General features: G+C 38.5%; 1 protein-coding gene across 4 annotated transcripts in view; it reads right to left on the bottom strand.

Annotated features, from left to right (window-relative positions):
* TSC22D1 (TSC22 domain family member 1) overlaps positions 1-21,919 on the bottom strand; it is a 121,917-nt gene that overhangs the window by 16,557 nt on the left and 83,441 nt on the right. The window contains exon 1 of one of the 4 annotated variants that reach the window (XM_040267214.1): positions 21,354-21,380. The exons of 2 other annotated variants lie outside the window; for them this stretch is intronic. The gene's annotated coding sequence lies outside the window, so the exon portion shown is untranslated. Of the gene's footprint in view, positions 1-9,639; positions 9,783-21,353; positions 21,381-21,919 lie in introns of those variants that run through there. One more of the 4 variants, XM_040267215.1, reaches the window with a different exon arrangement.

Here is a 21,919-nt window from a genome sequence, read left to right on the forward strand (position 1 = left end):
TTTTTTTTGATGTGGATCATTCTTAAAGTCTTTGTTGAATTTGTTACAACATTGCTTCTGTTCTGCATCTTGGTTTTTTGGCCCTAAGGCAGGTGGGATCTTGGCTCCCTGACCAGGAACTGAACCTGCACCCTCTGCACGAGAAGGCCTGCACTGGAAGGTGAAGTCTTAACCACTGGATTACCAAGGAAGTCCCTAACATAACTATTAATTCCAAAATGATGCCCTTATGCTAAAAGAGTCAACAGGATTCAAATGATTAACATTCTCTTTTCTCCTTTTTATCATCATGAAAATAAGCTCCTCAAAGCCAAGCTTCTTCATAAATCACTGCTTTTGCTAAATTGTGGTAAGATTATGAAAATCAGAAGCCACAGGCAAAATGGGCATCACAGATTTTGGAATCAAAAAACATAAAACTCTGAAGAAGTGAAAAGTTACCCTGACTATGATTTGCTATTTCAAGAACTGTGTGCAAGTCTATCAGGAATGAATATTATTTCTATTTTACCTTTGCACAGCTATGGAAAACAGATGCTTCAGGCTCTTCTTTAACTTTTTAAAAGTAACTAGTTACTTTAAGCTATTTTTTAATGTTAATTTCCCTATGATAACAACAATGATAAGCAGTAGAGAAAGACGAGCCAGTGGGGAGTATATTAACCATTATTCTGTACACAGAGAACCACATAGGGCCATTAGAGTCGGTCCTTGGTGATCTTGAAACAAGTAGATGAAGCTCAATTGAGCAGTTTTATTTACAAAGGTGAAGATAAATACTAGAGGATTGCATAGCTCCTGAATTTCAAATGCAGACTTAGGTAAACATTACCGATTGGAAAAGATAATTCTGTGCTAGGGACACTATGTGTTTAATAAATACCTTCTGCTTTGATCAAGGGATGCGTTTCCATATTACAGTCTCTCTCCAACTCTGTGACTTCATTGGGCCTGAGGGTTTCTTTTACTGGTCTCTGCAGAATTTTAGAGCTGAAATGGCTCTTAGAGATCATCTAGTTCTAATTTCCTTCTTCTGTAGGTTTAGAAAGTGAAGTTCAAAGACACTGTGTGCTTTGTACAGCGTTTATCTCATCTACTGTAGGACGGGGCAGAGAACCACCTTCTGATTCAATATGCTGTCCTCTAGATCAGGAATCCCAGATTTACATACAGAGATCTAAACCAAGGAATATTCACTTAAAGGGGTAGGAAGGGGGTGGGCTGGGAGGGAGGCGCAAGAGGGAGGGAACATATGTATGCTGCTGCTGCTGCTGCTAAGTTGCTTCAGTTGTGTCCGACTCTGTGCAACCCCATGGACAGCAAGCAGCCCACCAGGCTCCTCTGTCCACAGGATTCTCCAGGCAAGAATACTGGAGTGGGTTGCCATTTCCAAATATATGTATAGTGAAGTGAAGTTGCTCAGTTATGTCTGACTCTTTGCGACCCCATGGACTGTGGCCTCCCAGGCTCCTCAGTCCATGGGATTTTCCAGGCAAGAATACTGGAGCGGGTTGCCATTTCCTTCTCCAGGAGATCTTCCCAACCCAGGGATTGAATCCCGGTCTCCTGCATTGTAGGCAGATGCTTTATCATCTGAGCTACCAGGGAAGACCAAATATATGTATACACATAGCTAATTCACTTTGTTGTACAGCAGAAACTAACACAACACTGTGAAGCAATTATACTTCAATAAAAATAAATTTTAAAAAAATTTAAGCTAAATAGTATAGGAGATAGTGATGATACTGAGGAGAAGAAGAACGGAAGTGGGAATGTCCACGATCAGAGAGGGTAAATTTCAGATAAAGTCATCAAGAAAGCCCTCCATGAGAAAGTGACTCTTGAGTAAAAACCTGAAGGAAATGAAGGAATCAGTCATGGAAGAGGATATCAAAGAGACAGAACAGGAAGAGGCAATGCTCATCTGATATTCATGAGTCCATACCACGTCAAGCCGTCATGAGGCATCATGGGGTTGTGTGGCGAGCGGTATATAGTGCAAGGGATGGCCCTGGCTTTCTTGGTACTCCAAAAGACTCCTTTCTTCTCTGGCAGAACAGTGACTGAAATCAGCATTATGATACACAGTGCATTTAAGAAGCACTGCTGAGCATTTAACAGCAATATAGCCATACGTATTACATACCATTTGGTATGCTCCTAAACTAGTTTCTTCAATGATTATTTAGGGGTGCTTTTCACCTTTCAATAAAAACTCAAAAACTTCTCCTGCCTGGAACTATACACAAGTGATGTCCTTTTGTAGAATCATCCGCCTACAAAGTTCCAGCACTAGAAATATAGTGACAGCTCTCTTCTCTGAATCTTCATTTATACAGTTTCATGAAGCCATAACAATCTCAGAGTTTATTTCCTTCAGCTACAAAGCTATTCAAAGCTACTTCCGAGTGAATATGGTAGACTGAATACAATCAATTATATTATCCCTGTTGCTGCCAACAAACCACTAAAGAGATAGAGAATCTGGTTTTAAATACAGAAGGATAGAGTAAACGTGAGAAATGTCGATTTCAACAGCCTGGAAAAAAGATGGCAATTCATCAAGCTGAAACCAAAGCAAGACAAAGTAAGACATATCAGAAGATAGGTGATATGCATTGAAGAATCCAATACTTCTAAAGCACAGGCTTTTCAAAGTACAAGGTACAGGCAAAATGAGAGTCTGTAAAGAAAAACAGACCCTTATCTATCCTTGCTGCTGCTGCTAAGTCACTTCAGTTGTGTCTAACTCTGTGCGACCCTACAGACGGCAGCCCACCAGGCTCCCCCGTCCCTGGGATTCTCCAAGCAAGAACACTGATAACTGAGCAAGGCCTAACTACTCTCTAATAGAACCACCACCCAAAGAAAAAGGAACCTGGGGGAAACCGAGAGAATGAAGAAGCTTTAAAGACGCTAAAAGATTACATGGATAAAATAATGGAGATGGAGAGGGGTGGAGTAGAAAACAAAAAAACACTACAAAAACTCATGGAAATTGAAAAACTGCTATTATAAAAGCACAAGTGAAAATTTCCTAGAATGTATGAAAAGTAAAGCTGAAGAAATATCTCAGAACCAGAACAAACACCAAAAAGGGAAAAATAGGAAAGAAGAGAAAAAACAGCAGTTTTTCCAAAGCTGGATTGCTTTCTTTTCTATTTTTATGTTTTGGCCATGCCACGCAGTATGTGGGATCTTCGTTCCCTAACCAGGGATCAAACCTGTGCCACCCTCCCTGCCCCGCATCGGAAGTGAGGCGTCTTAACCACTGGACCACCAGGGAAGTGCCAGGACAGCAGTTTAGAAGGACTAATACCTGCAGCAAATGATAAAAACTCAAAATTTTTGCAAACAGAACAGAGAATCTGAAGGAGAAGAAAGTATCATAAAATAATGTAAGAAAATTTCCTAGAGCTACAGATCGTGCTTTTTTAAATTAAAAGAGACTATCAAGCACAATCTGTTCTGTTGTAAAGCGTATTGGGAGAACACAAATTGTTCCAATATAGCCTATACGTTACAGAACAACTTGAGCATAATTCATATTTCACATTTTGCTTAGGCTTATGTGTTCAAGCAATATTAGCTGAACACAGGAAACTGCATCCAGCTGGATCAGGCTGCCTGGAAAAACAATCACACACACATCTCAAGCATATTAGCAGCTACTCATAGTTTGATATCCTACAAGACTGTTTGCTATTCTTTCTCAAATCTTAACTTTTCTAACTTTTGTATATTAAAGAAAAAAAAAAAGCACTCATTCAAATCCCAAACATGTCTAACGACCCTGGTTCAAAAATACCAAGCAGTAGGTTGGGATTAACTGATATACACCACTATATACAAAGTAGATAAACAACAAGGACCTACTGCATAGCACAGGCAGCTGTATTCAATATCCTATAATAACCCAGAATGGAAAAGAATCTGAAAAAGACTATAGTGTATATATACATGTGTGTGTGTGTGTGTGTGTGTGTGTAACTGAACCAGTTTGCTGTACACCTGAAACTAACACAACTTTGTAAATCAGCTATACTTTAATTAAAAAAAAAAAAATCAAGCAGTGCATGAAAAAGGAAAAAGTTTTAAATAATGAGGAAGAAGCTAAGAATAGGATGTTTTCAAAGACATGAGAGTATGTGAAATCTCTCCAGAGCAACAAGCATAAAGGAACCCACACTGGGCCACCGAAGAGCACCTAAACATAAAAGAAACACAGCTACAGCAACTTCAAGTGATGTGAAGCCAGTAAGGACAAGCTCCTAATACAGAGAAGAAATGGAAATCTTCCTGACTTCCAACCAAATGAAACAAAGAAAACAAGAACAACCTTCCTCACAATCAAAGAGAAAGCACTATCTCTACACAAAGATCTTAAATGGAAATCACTAGATGCTGCAGAAGTTGCTTCTTTTATTAACAGTGCTACTAATGACTAGTAGTCTCAAAAATCTCTATATAATTTTAAAGTTTCCAGCTGTCATTCTCTGTGAAGCAGAGAATGAAGAGAAAACTGCTAAAGAATTTCCAGCAATGATATACAAGTTAATGGAAAAAGGAGTTTATATATATTATTATACATGCATACATTTGATCTAAGTCTAAGAATTACGGCTACTGACAGTTTTATACTATTGGATGGACTTAGAAAACTAAGTTTCCAGGGATGTCCAAGTCTGTTTATATCAAAATAGAAGAATTCTAGGATCCAATTCCAATTCTCAAATGGATTAGTGAAGACTGATTATTCTCAAGTCACTTCAGTTAGGTTCAGTTGTTCAGTCGTGTCCGACTCTTTGTGACCCCATGAATCACAGCACACCAGGCCTCCCTGTCCATCACCAACTCCCGCAGTTCATTCAAACTCACGACCATCGAGCCAGTGATGCCATCCAGCCATCTCATCCTCTGTCGTCCCCTTCTCCTCCTGCCCCCAATCCCTCCCAGCATCAGAGTCTTTTCCAATGAGTCAACTCTTCGCATGAGGTGGCCAAAGTACTGGAGTTTCAGCTTTAGCATCAGTCCTTCCAATGAACACCCAAGACTGATTTCCTTTAGGATGGAGTGGTTGGATCTCCCTGCAGTCCAAGGGACTCTCAAGAGCCTTCTCCAACACCACAGTTCAAAAGCATCAATTCTTCGGTACTCAGCTTTCTTCACAGTCCAGCTCTCACATCCATACATGACCACTGGAAAAACCATAGCCTTGACTAGACTAGATGCTATCAAATATGAGCCTCTTTATGTTTCTAAGGTTCTGATATCAATGAAAATTCTCCTCATTCTCCTAATAGCAGACACAATTCTATTCTTTTTAATTAACAGTTTTTATTAAAGGATAATTGCTTTACAGAATGTTGTTGTTTTCTGTCAAAACTCAACATGAATTAGCCATAGGTATACATATATCCCCTCTTTTGAAGTTCCCTCCCATCTCCCTCCTCACCCCTCTAGGTTGATACAGAGCCCCTGTTTGAGTTTCCTTAGCCATACAGCAAATTCCCATTGGCTATCTATTTTATATACGGTAATGTAAGTTTCCATGTTAGTCTTTCCATACATCTCACCAACTCCTCTTAAGGCCTAAGAGAGAGATGCCAAAATGATGCTGACTTAGCCTTTTTAATTCCAGTTAAAGTTATCACCTTCAAAAAACTCTTAAAAGCAACTATGATGTTATTTTAGTCCTTTGACTTCAGATACGTTATTGTAAAATTTCAAATCTATTTATTCTTTGATCGGTAATGTCTTTTTAAGCTGCTTTAAAGATTTTATACTTTGAAATTTGTTGTTTTTGAGTTGCTAAGTTGTTCCATTCTTCACGACCTCATGGACTGTAGCACAATAGGCTCCTCTGTCTTCCACTGTCTCTTGGGAGTTTGCTTAAGTTCCTATCCATTGAATCAGTGATGCTATCTAACCCTGCTTTGGAATTCAGTTCAGTTCAGTTCTGTCACTCAGTTGTGTATAACTCTTTATGACCCCATGGACTGCCACCAGGCTTCCCTGTCCATCACCAACTCCTGGAGCTTGCTCAAACTCATGTCCATTGAGTCAGTGATGCCATCCAACCATCTCATCCTCTGTCATCCCCTTCTCCTCCTGCCTTCCATCTTTCCCAGCATCAGGGTCTTTTCCAGTGAGTCAATTCTTCATATCAGGTGGCCACAGGATTGGGAGTTTCAGCTTCAGCATCAGTCCATCCAATGAATATTCAGGACTGATTTCCTTTAGGATGGACTGGTGGGATCTCCTTGCTGTCCAAGGAACTCTCAAGAGTCTTCTCCAACACCACAGTTCAAAAGCATCAATTCTTCGGTGCTCAGCTTTCTTTATAGTCCAACTCTCACATCCATACATGACTACTGGAAAAACCATAGCTTTGACTAGAAAGATCTTTGTCAGCAAAGCAATGTCTCTGCTTTTTTAATATGCTGTCTTAGTTGGTCATAGCTTTTCTTCCAAAGAGCAAGCGTCTTTTAATTTCATGGCTGCAGTTACCACCTGCAGTGATTTTGGAGCCCATGAAAATTCAAATTTCCAAAAATCACTTCTTTTATATACAATGGGGAGATAACACAAGGAAAGAACCTAGCATTTCTCACATCAATCAGGTTAATCAAGCAATTAAAGTCATGACCTCGTGCTCTCAACTACTTGGTTTCAGACATAACTAGAGTTAATCGAAAGGTCAGTAAATTTCTCCACTTACTTCAACTATGAGAATCCCTAACACATAAAAATTATCCTAAGAACCAATTCATAATCGTCATCCTAAAAAAGACTTCATTACGTTGTTAAAAGGACAGCTAAAGTTTTGCCTTAATCTCTGTAATATGATGAAGCACTTCCCAGGTGGTTCAGTAGTAAAGAATCTGCCTACCAATGCAGGAGATACACAAGATGTGGGTTTGATCCCTGGGTTGGGAAGATCCCCTGGAGGTGGGAACGGCAACCCACTCCAGTATTCTAGCCTGGAAAATCCCATGGACAGAGGAGCCTGGCAGGCTACAGTCCATGGGGTCACAAGGAGTTGGACGTGACTGAGCATGCAGATATGATGAATTAGTTCAGAGAGTGATTCCCAATACTTCTGTTTAATATCTTTAGAGAATCCTCTCTTTTTTCTCCCCTCACCTATTTACTTGATGTCCCACACTATGTTCCAGTCCTAATAGCCTCCTTCATAGAGCCCAGAAATAAAGCCACAGATATACAGTCAGTTAATCTACAATAAAGGAAGTAAGAACATACAACGGGGATAAGACAGCAGCCTCTTCAGTAAGTGGTGTTGGGAAAATTGGATGACTACATGTGACCATTTTCTCATACTACAATACAAAAATAAATCCAAAATGAATTAAAGACTTAAATATATAAGATCTGAAGCCATAAAACTCCTAGAAGAAAATATCAGTAGTTCAATCTTTGAAATCAGCCTTTGCAATATTATTTTGGAACTATCTCCTCAGGCAAGGGCAACAAAAGCAAAACTAAGCAGATGGAGCTATATCAAACTAAAAAGCTTTTGCATAGCAAAGAAACTATCAGCAAAAAAGAAAGCAACTTGAGATGACATGTGCAAATGACACATCCAATAAGGGGTTACTATCCAAACCACATCAAGAGCTCATACAATTCAGTATCAAAAAACAACTCAACTGAAAGATGGGCAGAGGGCCTGAACAGGCATTTTTCCAAAGCAAGCATACAGCTGGACAACAGGCACATGGAAAGATGCTCAACATCACTAATCACCAGAGAAATGCAAATCAAAACCACAAGGGGATATCACCTCACACCTGTCAAAATGCACTCATCGGAAGGACAAGAAATAACAAGTGGCAAAGATCTGGAGAAAAAGAAGGCCTTGTGCACTGTTGTTGGGGATGTAAATGGGTACAGTCACTATGGAAAATATTAGGAAGGTTTCTCAAAAAATTAAAAATAGAACTACCAAACAATCCAGAGTACCATTTGGGTATTTATCTGAAGAAAGTGAAAATACTAACTCAAAAAGAAATATGTACCTGTGTTCACAGCAACATCAGCTATAATAGCCAAGATACGGAAGCAATCTTAGTGCCCACTGACAAATGAACAGATGAAGATGGGACACACACATGAGGGGCTGGGGGAGGGAGGGATATTACTCAGCCATAAAAAAGAAAAGAAATCTTGCCATCTGCAACAACATGGATAGATCTGGAGGTTATTAAGCTTAGTGAAATAAGACAGAGAAGTACTGTATGTTTTCATTTATATGTAGAATCTAAAAACCAAAACAAATGAACAAATATAACAAAATTAATTCACATATACAGAAAACAAACTAGTGGCTGTGGGCGGCTGGAGGGTGGTGAAGGGGTGGGGATGGGAAAAATAGGAGAAGGGGTTTTAAAAGGTGCAAAGTACCAGTTTAAAAATAAATAAGTCACAGAAATGTAACGTATAGAACAAGGAATATAGTCAACAATATTATAACTTTGTATGGTGTGTAATCTGTAAAAATGCCAAATTACTATGTGTATACTAAAAACTAATATTATAAGTCAACTATATTTCAATTAAAAAAGATGGTGAATGTGTCAGGAAATATTTAAATACTGTTTACTTATCTGTGAAAAGTAAAGCTTATATTAAAATACATAATATATAAAAATTAAGTTAATGTACATAACTATAAATAAGATTTTAGATGTATATTATACACATTGAATGCTTAAGAATTTTGAAAAATTATGTCACTCTTTTCAATAAAAAAGATCCACTTAATAATTTCAGTCCATATCTCTCCTAATCTTAATTCTGAAAAAACAAAATTGATTCTATAATTCTCAAGTGTTGATCAAAGGGTTCAATTTTACTTGACAAAGTAACAAAATCAGACATCATCATCTATGTATAAACATAAGGAAGAAAGTATAAATAACTACAAAAATTACGTATGATTTCCTAAAATTATGAAATTTCAGTTTAAAAGTCCATGAAATTTCTTTGGAGTTTCCCTGTAGCTCAGTGGTAAAGAATCTGCCTGCCAATGCAGGAGACACAGGTTGGATTCCTGGGTCAGGAAGATCCGCTGGAGAAGGAAATGGCAACCCAGTCCAGCATTCTCATCTGGGAAATCCCATGGAGAAAGTAGCCTGGTAGGCTACAGTCCATGGGGTCACAAAAGAGCCGGACACGTCATAGCAATTAAACAACAACAGTAACCTAACATCTGTAAATCACGTTTAACTATCTGACACACTCACAGACTTCTCACGTACCTGTATTAATCTTCATTCTACCCAGAATTACAGAAACAGTATCTTTGGCTAAACTGCAGCACTCCTGACTCTGAACTAGAAGTTCAGCTGGGTGACCAGCCCAAGGGTTTAACACTATGCACTTGAACTCAGAGATGGGTCAGTGGGAATTCAGATTAACTATTGAATTTCATATGGAAGTTGATATAAAGAGACTACTTCTCTCTTTGAAGACGGCCTTTCGAAAGAAATGTCTAAATCCTTAAATATGTGGTATTTCATTCAAGGATTTCATTTTAAAAATTATATTTGCAAATTTACATTCATTTGCTCTTAAGATTATAATAAAAGAGAAAAAGTTTAAAAGAATCCTTACCTGCAATCCAATCACAGTAATTGTCAAAGAGCAATGCCAGGAAAGTAGATCAATTCATGAAAGAAAAATGAAAAGAAAAATCAGTCATTTTCTGTACTGTTGACTGTGCCCATAATTGAGTTATTTTAAAATGTATGTACATGGCTTACATTTTCATGTATACAGTGGCAAATTTTAAATGCTTAACTAGGAAATGGCAACCCACTCCAGTGTTCTTGCCTGGAGAATCCCAGGGATGGGGGAGCCTGGTGGGCTGCCGTCTATGGGGTCGCACAGAGTCGGACACGACTGAAGCGACTCAGCAGAAGCAGCAGCATGTATACAGAAAGTACTCAATGTCTGCTGAATTGAATTGTAGAGAAAATTATGTATAACTATTATATTTTATTATCTCGTGTTTAGAAACAAAAGAAACTAAGGAGTTATATACACCACAAATAATAGAAACTAAACGACATGAAAGTACTAAGTGAACAAAGATACAGACTGCACCTATTTTACAATGACAGCTATCAACATGAATGCATATATGTGGTACCCAGCCTTCCAGATGGCCTCCAGTGATCATCCCATCTTGATATTCACACCCTTGCTCAGCCCCCTTCCACAGTGAAGAGTGCTGACCTGGGAAAAATACTGTACAAACAATGGTGTGTGATTTCTAAGACTCTTTGATCACTCGCTCTGGGAAAAGCCAGCTGTCATGTCATGAAGAACCTCACGTAGCCCTGTGTAGAAAAGGTCCACATGGCAAGGAACTAAGAGACAACCGGCTAACACCCAACATCGACCATCTGAGTACCCCATCTTGACAGTGGATCCTCCAGCCCAGTGTTAAACCTTCAGATGACTGTAGCCTTGACTGATATCTTGACCATAACCTCCTGAGAGACCCTGAGCCAGAACCATCCAGTTAAGGTATTCCTGACCCTCAGAAACTGAGCAGATAATAAATATTTATTGTTGGTTTAAGCCACTAAATTTTAGGGTAATTTGTTATAGCAATAGAAAACTGATAGAATGTATATTTCAAAAGGTCATGTAATAATAATACCACAACAATAATAAGAGTACTAGAGTATGACTGCAGTAGAAGAGGATCAAGGATGATGTCTTCCTCAGCTTCCTAAACTTTCCATAAGGCTGTCACTTTGATTGTTCCATCTTTTCAAAGTATATATGCAATGCTCCCATCTCTGACCGCTCCCACCCCTTTCATTAGAGAAGTTCTTTCAGCAAATGTCTCCCAGGATGGGAAGTCCAAACAGCCAGCATAGTCAGCCAATTACAACCTTTAGCAAGAAAACGAAGAGCTCCAGGGACTTCCCAGGTGCCCCAGTGGTAAAGAATCCACCTGCTAATGCAGGAGACGTGGGTTTGATCCCTGGAAGATCTCCTGGAGGAGAAAATAGCAACCCACTCCAGTATTCCTGCCTGAAGAACCCCACAGACGGAGGAACCTGGCGGGCTGCAGTCCACAGTGTTGTAGAGTCAGACACGACCAAGCGACTGAGCAGGCACACAAAGAGCCCCAGGCCCTGCTGCTGCATTTAACAAAACTTCAAAGCAAGTGCTTCCCAAGGAGAGCCAGCCCCCAGTTCTGTGCAGCTTTCAGCTTCTGCCAAGGAAGCTGCCTCTTGCACCCCACCCCACAGCAGCCTGCCTAGCTTAGAGCTCCATTTCCTTCTGTTATCTTAGCACCCACTGCCTCTGCACTAATTAAAATGTTGCTGGCATTTCACCCTACTTGTGTGTGTGTGTGTTAATATCTACCATGAGAAGTTCAGCTCTTGAGCTGGCACCAAATTTTTGTTTTCTCAGTGCTCTAGTTACAAAAGTTGCCTAAGTGTTGAGTGATCGGCTTGACTCGGTTTTCTCCAGAAGCCACCTTATTTTTGGCATGCAATTTTGCAAAGTGGGGTCTTTAGAAACATCCATGTCATAGTATAGAAGAAATGCCTGCACCATTAAGGACAGTTCTTACAGCTCTAGAGGACTTGGATCTAATATGGGAATAGCAAGGACGAAGGCCTGAAGCACAGAGACAGGAAAACAAGGACAGCCCACCAGGAAAAACACAGGCTTCAGGAAGCTTTCTCTTTACCATCTCAAATTCTCTGCCAGACAGGAGAGCTGTTTTCACTTCACATGGCTGAGGCATTCCTTTGTCTAACAGAACTGTGCCAGGCAGGGTGGGGTGGGGTCTGTCTGTGATGAGACAGACTAATTCAATGCTTCTCAACCTTGGCTGAACCTTAGACTCAAGTGGGAGGCTTTTCACAAATACAGAGCCTCAGGTCCATCCTGATTTAATTGGCCCTGTACGAATTCTGAGCATCGGTAGGTTTTAAAAGTTCCTTGCGAACTCATGGACTGTGGCCTATGAGGTTCCTCCATCCATGGGATTCTCTAGGCAAGGATACTGGAGTGGGTTTCCATTTCCTTCTCCAGGAGATCAGAACCCAGGGACTGAACCCTGGTCTCCCACATCGTAGGCAGACACTTTACCATCTGAGCTACCAGGGAAGTCCTAAAAGTTCCCCAGGTAATATCAAAAGAGGCATGGGCTAAGAACCACTAGACCAGAGTAAGACATCAGCAACAATCAGAGGATCGGAGAAAAGGTATTAGGAGTTTTTGTTTTTACAAAAAACAAACCTGATATTATTTGATATAATTCAAAAAACTCTGCAGTTATTAAGAAGGTTTCCCTGGTGGCTCAGATGGTAAAGGGTCCACCTGCAATGCAGGAGACCTGGGTTTGATCCCTGAGTCGGGAAGATTCTCTGGAGAAAGGAATGGCAAGCTGCTCCACTATTCTTAGTAAGATTCTATATTCATTTTCTCCAACAAAGTGTAGAGGAACCTCCCTGGTGGTCCAGTGGTTAAGACTCCGTGCTTCCACTGCAGACAGCGTGAGTTCAATCCCTGGTTGGGGAGCTAGGATCCCGCATGCTACATGATGCAGCCAAAAAAAAAAGACGAGGGGCGGGTACAAAGGAATTTCTGAGGGCACAGACAGGGCTGGAAACAGGCAGAACCAGAGAGTGAGGGCTGAGACCAGGGAGCCCTAATCTTGGCTTCCAGGTGAGGCAGCAGGGAAGGCTGACAACTATGGCTGGGATCCTCAATTCCACTGAGAGACCGAGGGGTGAGGAATGGTGGTGGGGGTGCTTGGAGGAATTTTCAGAGGTATTCAGATAAGCTGTTCAACAGGAGTTCCTGATGGAGCACATGAACACTGCCTCACATCCCATTAAAAACCTTGGCCACCTTTGGAATGTCAAAAGAAAAAGAAGATAGAGACATTTAAATACAGTCCTGTTACATGCAGGTAGAAAAGCAGGTGGCAACAAGTTTTCAAACTTGCAGATCAGAGCTGCAGGAAGTTTTAAAAATACAGATTCTTGAGCCCAAAGTCAAAGGTATGAATTAGAATTTTCAGAGGTCGGAAATGATAAACTAAAAACAGCCACAGCTGTTTTTCAGTATTTACAATGTCCCAGGAAATCTAAGCATTTTGTATGTATCACTGGATTTAGTACCTGTAACAACCCTAAATAGTTAACTGGGACATAGAGAAGTTAAGTAACTTGCCCACGAAAAGTGAAACTGAAAGTCGCTCAGTCGTGTCTGACTCTTTACGACCCCATGGACTATACAGTCCATGGAATTCTCCAGGCCAGAATACGGGAGTGGGTAGCCTTTCCCTTCTCCAGGGGATCTTCCCAGGGATCGAACCCAGGTCTCCCTCATTGCAGACTAATTCTTTACCAGCTGAGCCACAAGGGAAGCCCAAGAATACTGGAGTGGGTAGCTGTTTCCTTCTCCAAGGGATCTTCCCAACCCAGGGATCAAACCCAGGTCTGCAGCATTGCAGACTAATTCTTTACCAGCTGAGCCACCAGGAAAGTCAAATAATACTGGAGTGGGTAGCCTATCCCTTCTCCAGGGGATCTTCCTAACCCAGGAATTGAATTAGGGTCTCCTGCACTGCAGGCAGATTCTTTGCCAGCTGAGCCACCAGGGAAGCCCAATTTGCCCGTGGCCAAGGGTGGATCCAGGCTTCACACCTGTAGGGGTGCATAGAGCCTATGCTTATAACCATGACATTCCTCTCATCCTTTAAAACATCCTCTCCCTCTCCAATAAACCAGTGGTTCTGAGGTTGCTGGATTTCTGAGAACCACTGTACTATAATCTTTTAGTGTCACTTTCAGCACATCACTCTGTGAAATCAGGCTTAACATCAACAGTCTTCCATTACTGGACTTTAAATCAAGTAGCATTATCTTCTTTATGACCAAGAATTTGCAATACATTAATGTACAGAAATAGTTCTCCTGCAGAAAGATGGGCTTGTGCCTAAGACTTCTGACAAAGACAGAAATTTTATATAAGTAATTTGCTGTCTTGTCCATTCCTCCCTGCTAATATCTCTGCCTTTAATTCTATTTCTATTACCAACACCCTAATCCAGACTCATATCATAAGATTTCTGGATTATTGCCATATTATCCCCACTGGGCAATCTGGCTCTAATCGCCATCCACCTGGATCCAGGCAAATCCATCCTGTATACTGCCTCCAGGCTAATATTCTTAATGTTAACTTTCTTGCCTGTCTCTCATTCAACTACAGGTCCTTTAATGATTACACACTGCATATAGGATAAAATCCCAACATTTAGCTTGGCGTTCAAAGTCTGTAGGTAACTGCTTTAACTTACCACTAATTTTTTAAAAACACATTATAAAGCAATTATCTTCCAATTAATAAATAAAAAATGAAATGTTCTCTAATAGACTTGAAAAAAATTTTTTTAATTCAACTGCAATGCATTTTTAGTCCAAAATTCCTTCACCAAAACAAAAATTAAATATATCTTAAAACTACATTTAAAAGGAGAAAAATACTTAAACTGTGGGCTAATACTTTTAATGAGATTGTACCTCATGTACAAATGAGGTTAAATCTTAAATGTTTAACTTAGAGTTAAATGTTCAAACTTGGTACCACTTCAAACATGCTGCTTTTGCTCACAGTTCTTCAATTTTTGGCAGAATGTATAGCAGGATGTTCTTAACACAGCTAACCTCTTGCATCTTTCGGGTAATCTCAAAATTAGAGTTAATTCTGCTCCAGCCTGTACAGTTACACAAAAACTGCCCTTGGGTAACCGGAAGGGTTCTGGCTATTTCTTACAGCATGAATCTTTTATATAATTCACAAAACCAGTTTGCAAATCTTGAACATCACTTTTACTTAAAAACATATAATACCTTACCAGGAGGAAAGCATGTACAAGCTTAAACTACAAGGTAGGGAAGTTTATACATATATTTAGTCATGAAACTCCTACTTTCTCATCTACTATAGGTTAAAAACGGTTGTGTCATTGAGGAGAACTGAGAGGAAAGGATCGAGCGTCTATGCCCTGATACCTATTTCAGATAGAGCTAACTTAATGGTCATTTCCAGGGGCTTCTCTGCAGCCCTTTCAGAGTTCTCTCATTAACTCAGAAGGTAGGTCAAGGAACATTCCAGAAAGCCAGAGAAATAAATGGGTGCTGAAGGAAGCCACATCTTCTTCTTCAATGAGCTTCATCACTGGAGCTCAACAGTGCTTTCTCAGGGCTTATGGGAGGTTAAATGGATTTGTTTTCAAATTTGGTATCATGAATTCTACCCATATCTTTACAAAGATTACAAAAAATATGCAAATAACTAGTGAAGGAAACAAATCCAAAAGAAAACCTATTTTTAGCCCAAACCTCTGCTGTAATAGATTCACGGAACAACTGGAAGTGCGTGGGAGGGGAGAAAAAGGTTCTGGCAAAAAATGAAGCCTTCAAGATACTGAAGATTTTACCCAACACTTGTTGTATCACCAGTAACGGCACAGACGGCCTTGAAACAGCTCTAGGACCAGAGCAAGAAAACAGTCACCACGGAAATACATCCATCTCTAAGTATATAATTAGAGATATCTTTTATAATCAGTATTATCTCTTTCATACACATTATGTACAACTCAGAGTCTAAAACATTATCACAGGAAATACTTCTGAAAGTTGCTCCACAAGCAGCTGTACTCGTTTCTAATGTCCCTCGTAACTACAGAATCCTAGTCCTCATGGTCTGGGGTTGCTTTACCAGAGCGGTCTTTGATGAAGACTTTTTAAGGCACATAGTTTATTTTCTTTCCTCCTCTCTGTTCTCCGCGCTCCTCCTGGGGAAAAGGCAATGGCTGTCTTCATTGCTGTTTAATTTTGCAGAAAGCAATTATGTTCTACTACACCAGAGTCTGGCACTCGACATGATTGACTTCACTTCACCAGGAAAAAATGTAGATATGCAGAAAAGCAAGCTAAAGCAAACAGCACAAGTTTTTACCGCACGAGTTCTAGCGTTTCTGCAGGGCCAAGTCCTCATTCTTCACATACCACCTTTATCTTGCACTTCATCTTAATCGCAATCCAATAACTGGTATTCAAAAGGCCTATTGATAAAGGCTAAGTTATATTTTTCTGCTTAAGAATTCAGGAAAACAGGGAATGTACTTTAAAGGTTTTCCATTAGAAAAGTTAAAATTTAAAAGTTCTGGTATATAAAATGCTTAACAGTTAACCACATGGAAAACACTAATCTCAGATAACCAAGAATTTGCAGGCCATCAAAGCAAAAAGAATCTACAAAAACACACTCCTGCCACCTTGTGGTACCTATTCAAAAGACCTTCACCACTTCAAACTTTAAAACAAACCGTGACTTCTAAAACTGCTTATTTAGAAAAATATTAATCAAGATATTGTAAGACTTATTTTAAGATCTTAAATACTGATATTAATGTTCATAAAATTTGTGAAAATTATTAAATTGTCAATGTCTGATTTAATGAAGTTGTTTCTAAGGTCAAAACTAAATTGTTCTCTTCAAATACAAGATATAGAAATTCAACTGTGAGCACCTGGAGCTCCCAACAAATTCATTACATCAATTAGGGATCACATTTTCCTTTCTGGTCATCAAATAACCATCCTGTTAAATATATGGAACTACAAATTTTTATTGCCCACTAGATAGCATTGTTTGATCAACTTTAAACAATGAAGTACGCATAAATGAAGTATGGTAAATTTCTATAGTACCTTAACTACATACACTTTCTAATTCTTAAATTATTCAAACTCCTTAATGAGCCTAAATAATTATGAAGTTTCTTAACATCATGTTGACATACGAAGACTAGTTTTCAAATACTGGATAAAAATACAGAACCCCTGACATTTTCAGAGCACCATCTGTATTAATTCCATCTAAGAAAATTATTCAGTGAAGATTAAGTCACTTTTGAAATATAAAGGATTGGAAGTTTAGTCTGTGAAAATATGACCACCAATTACAATCAGGTTGCACTAAATGAAATTCTATATATGGAGGTCAAAATTATTAAATCCATAAAATTATTATTTTAAAAAATAATTTATTTAATTAAATTTAAATTATTTACATTTAAATTCATAAAATTTTAAATTGTTTTTAATAATTTTAAAATTATTAAAGTGGTAGCTCAACTGTAATTTAGTTTACTGTAATAAGTAACATTCATTGAGTTTCCTATAAATCTGTGCTATGTACTTCACCTTACCTCTCTTATCTAATAATCCTCATGTTAACGTAGTGAAGGAGGTAACCATTCTTATCCCCCTAAGATACTAAGAAGGTCATTGAGGCTTAGAGGTCAAATAACCTGCCCCAAGTGACAGAGCCTGTCTGCTTCCAGTTTCCAAGCACCATATCCAATAGAACAGATATTTACATAGTTAAAGCAGAATATCTGCTTTAAATGTTTCTGAAAAGATAATGAGTATTTTTTTTGGTTTTTGTTTTTCTGTTAATGATGACTTTAAATAGCATTTAAGGTAAGGTAAGGTGAAGTCGCTCAGTCGTGTCTGACTCTTTGCAACCCCATGGACTGTAACTTACTAGGATTCTCCATCCATGGGAGTCTCCAGGCAAGAATACTGGAGTGGATTGCCATTTCCTTCTCCAGGGGATCTTCCTGACCCAGGGATTGAACCCGGGTCTCCCTCATTGGAGGTAGACGCTTTAACCTCTGAGCCACCAGGGAAGACTTGTTTCCTTTTAACTATTAAAACTCTCAGGAGAGAAGGCAAACAAGCTGTTGCATTTTTCAGTTTTGCGGCATCATTTGAATTTACTTCTTTAACAACAAACTGGTCATCTCTTTTATCCTCACAGCCCCAGAACTGTGCCTTCTCTTTTTTTCATATAAGCCAGCAGTTTCTACTTTGCATGCTGGTAGCAATGCCTCAGAAATTTAAAGCATTGGCATTATCTGATTTCTCTCTCCATCCCACAAATATCTGAGACCCTGCTGTGTGTGCCAGGTACTGAGGAGGAGACATGGAAATGCAGTCTTTACCATCAAACAAATTACTGTTTAGTAGGAGAGGCAAGGAGACAGTGTTAATGATAAGTATTTCAAGACCAGTGTGTAGAGAGAATAATGGAATGTAGGAAGAATGGCAGCTAATTTTGTTTTGAGGTATCTACTTTTGTCCACTCCTCCCATCCTCAAAGCCATTCTCCCGATAAGCTTCACATTTAATTGCACAGCTTTGCTAATTGCTTCTTTTCGTAACAGAAAATTTTGTAGTATGTTAATAGAAAAAAGTACAAAACAACAAGTTGTATCAGGGATAATGACTATGCAGATAAATGTTTTCACAATCTTTTTATCTTTTCTGTTAAAGTTAAAATGTCCAAACAACCCACTGAATGGCTATAGGATACCAGTATTATATATAAATTCCATAAGCAAATTCAGAAAAATAGAAGATTAAAGAAAATTAAAGAAAGGTTTTTAAAATTTGCTTCAAATTCCTTTGAACCAAGTGCCACTTTTTAAAGTTCTATCACAGTCCTTTTTCATTCTGTTTCCTCTGTTAGTTTTCTGGACAAAATAAATACCTTTTCTTAATTTTCTCCCTAAATTTTCCTAAAATTGGACATAAATTCCTCTAGAAATGCTTCTTCACTGACACCAGGTCAACTATCAGATTTTAAATTGCCAATGAAGTATGATATCAGTCAAATACATATATGTATATAAGTGTATCGGAGAAGGCAATGGCACCCCACTCCAGTATCTTGCCTGGAAAATCCCATGGATGGAGGAGCCTGGTCGGCTGCAGTCCTTGGGGTTGCAAAGAGTCGGACACGACTGAGCGACTTTCCTTTCACTTTTCACTTTCTTGCATTGGAGAAGGAAATGGCAACCCACTCCAGTGTTCTTGCCTGGAGAATCCCAGGGACGGGGGAGCCTGGTGGGCTGCCGTCTCTGGGGTCACACAGAGTCGGACACGACTGAAGCAACTTGGCAGCATATAAGTGTATATACCATACTATACACTATAATTATGTATTTTTAATGTTTATATATAGAATTATATTTTTATGTTATAATCACATACAAATAACGTGAGATAATTTTTTTATCTTTCATCAAATGCACTGTAGATGAATTTGAAGATGATTTTTCCCTTCTAATTTCTTATATCATCCAAATTTCTTATTAAAGAAATTTCTAATTAAATCATGAATGAGTCTATTACTTTATAATAAAAATTATTTATGCTAACTCATTCAACAAACATTTATCAGGCATACTTTATTTGTACTACATACATATAAAAAGTACAAACTTAGCAGCTGAAAGACTAGGACTGGGTATGACTGACTGGTAACGATCTCTTGACTTCAATTTCTTTACTTGTAAAATAAGGATAAGAGCATTTGTTTTAACTTCCTCACAAGTTATTCTAAGGACCCAAAAGAGACAATATATGCAGAAACACTTATGAAGTATTAAGTTATTTCTAAAGCCGAATCAGAGAAGCAAGTGATATGACAAAACAAGCGGGCAAATAAGATCACTTAATGTTATAACTGAGATGAAATTCATCCTATATATCTAAAATATCTTCAATTAACCATTAATTTCAGTGAGCTATTCATTTGTAAATCATTAGTGCTATTTGGCTTAACAAAAGTATGCTTTTTTTTTAAATCATCATAAACCAGTTCTAAAAAAAATTACATCATAACAACTCTTGGTCATCTGTTTAATCAATAACTAAAATCTAAGTTATTTCAGTGATTTTTTAAAAACTGGCTTTCCATTTGTATCTGTATTGTTATGAAAACAAGTATTATTTGACCATTAGCAGTCAGATCATGACTCTATTATAAAGTTTACACACACCTCAGGAATCCATAAATCAAACAGAAATTAGAATTTTAAAAACTGGATTCATACGTTTTTCACTAAAAATAACTAGAAAAAATTGCCATCATATGGAAGAGTTAATTTAGGCAAAAAGATTGTTTCTCCTTTAAGATTCAAGGATTTTCATTTATGCTAAGCAGAAAATTTCCCTTTGCAATTTCAGCTCTGATGTGCAACTTTTCTTCAAACTTAGTACTGATGAAATCTATAGATTTAATTTTAAAAGATTTAAAAGTTTCTTTGTCCTCATTTCACCCTCCAATTATCTTTTTGGTTCACCTCTCTTTAAATAAAATTAACCACAATCTGTGTCTTTCTTTAGTAAAGTAGTGAAAGTCAAAGTGTTAGTCGTTCAGTTGTGTCTGACTCTTGCAATCCCATGGACTTGCCCACCAAGCTCCTCTGTCTATGGAATTCTTCAGACAAGAATACTGGAGTGGGTAGCCATTCCCTTCTCCAGGACATCATCCCAACTCAGATTGAACCCAGCTCTCCTGCATCACAGGCAGATTCTTTACCATCTGAGTCACCTAAGCCAACTGCAAAATTCCTATAATTATTTTCTCTAATTTGAGGCTAGTGAACAACTTTTTTTTTGAAACTTACTTTTAAAATTAGAGTTCTAAATTTTAAAAGTTAATACCAACTACTCTGAAGTACTTTAAATTTATGTAGAACTATACAATTGGATAAGGACTTTTGCCAGCATTCAAATCAGTTTAAGTTATAGAAACAGTAGAGACAGTGTGTGTATATATATATACATATATATACACACATATACATACATACATATACTCATAAAATATACATAATATACAACATATATTTAAATTAAGCTAGAATTCACCAGCTCTAAGACGAATTCACAACAATCTGAGCAACTCAAAAGAACCATGCAACTGACTGACATATAAATCCAAATATCTTTAATTTCAAAACATACTATGAAGTACAGCTAACATCATTTTTAAGTAGCTAAATGAAGGGATACTGACATTTTCTGATAGAAAAGCTCAATATAAAGTCCTAAATCATCTACAATTTTAAGTCAATTCATTAGCACTTTACCTGGGGAATCAAACAAATTAAAAGTTGTTATGCAACTAAGCTTTTAAAGATTTTAAACTAAAAAATGGACATTACAGAATTCACCTCAGTTAACAAGAGAAGGAAAAAATTATTTCCTTGATAATCTCCAAATAATCTTCCAAGTGGTTTAAAAAATATATATATCTTTTAAAATGTTCCAACCAGGACATAAAAATGGCTGAACTGAACCTCATTTCACCCTCCAATATGGGTATTTAGAAATCAACCCTCTTTCAAGGTAATCAAGAATAGGACCACTGAGGGGGCAATTCTTCACACAGTTATTTGACGACAGTTGAGTACTCACAGCAGGTCTACCGCTAGACTACAGAAAAAGTTTCATGGTATACACACACACCACGGGGCTTTCCTAGGGCCTCTCTTTGCACTCAGGCCCAACTGACGCTCAGGGTGGACCCAGCCAAGTGTCCCGAGTTCCACCCCTCCCTCAAGGCAGTTTCTATTTAAAGGGACAGTGACCCAGTTTCTTTAGGATGACCTGGCTTCCCAGAGAACAGTAACACTATGCACACAGTGACTTGCTCTGCTTCAAGGATTTGAAAGGGCATAGGAGACTTTCTTTAGGTTTTCTTAGAGTGTAACAAGTCAATGCCATATGGCTCCTGTGGGAATTCTAGATCCCAAAATCAGGAGTATCCAGTGGGGGGGCTTTCCAACTTTTGAAACGTGTTGCGGGGTGGGGACAGCAATGAAGATGCAAGAATAGAAGGAAGATTTGAGGAAGGAAAATATGAAGGGAGGGATGAAGATAGGAGAGAAGATGCTGGGGAGGGAGGGAGGAAGAGGAACAGGTAGGGAGGAAGGGAGAGAGAGAAGGGCCAGAGGAAGGAAGGAAGAAGGAGAGGGAAGAGA

The sequence above is a fragment of the Oryx dammah genome, unplaced genomic scaffold (assembly GCF_014754425.2).
Source record: "Oryx dammah isolate SB20612 unplaced genomic scaffold, SCBI_Odam_1.1 HiC_scaffold_24, whole genome shotgun sequence".
Lineage (NCBI taxonomy): Eukaryota > Metazoa > Chordata > Mammalia > Artiodactyla > Bovidae > Oryx > Oryx dammah.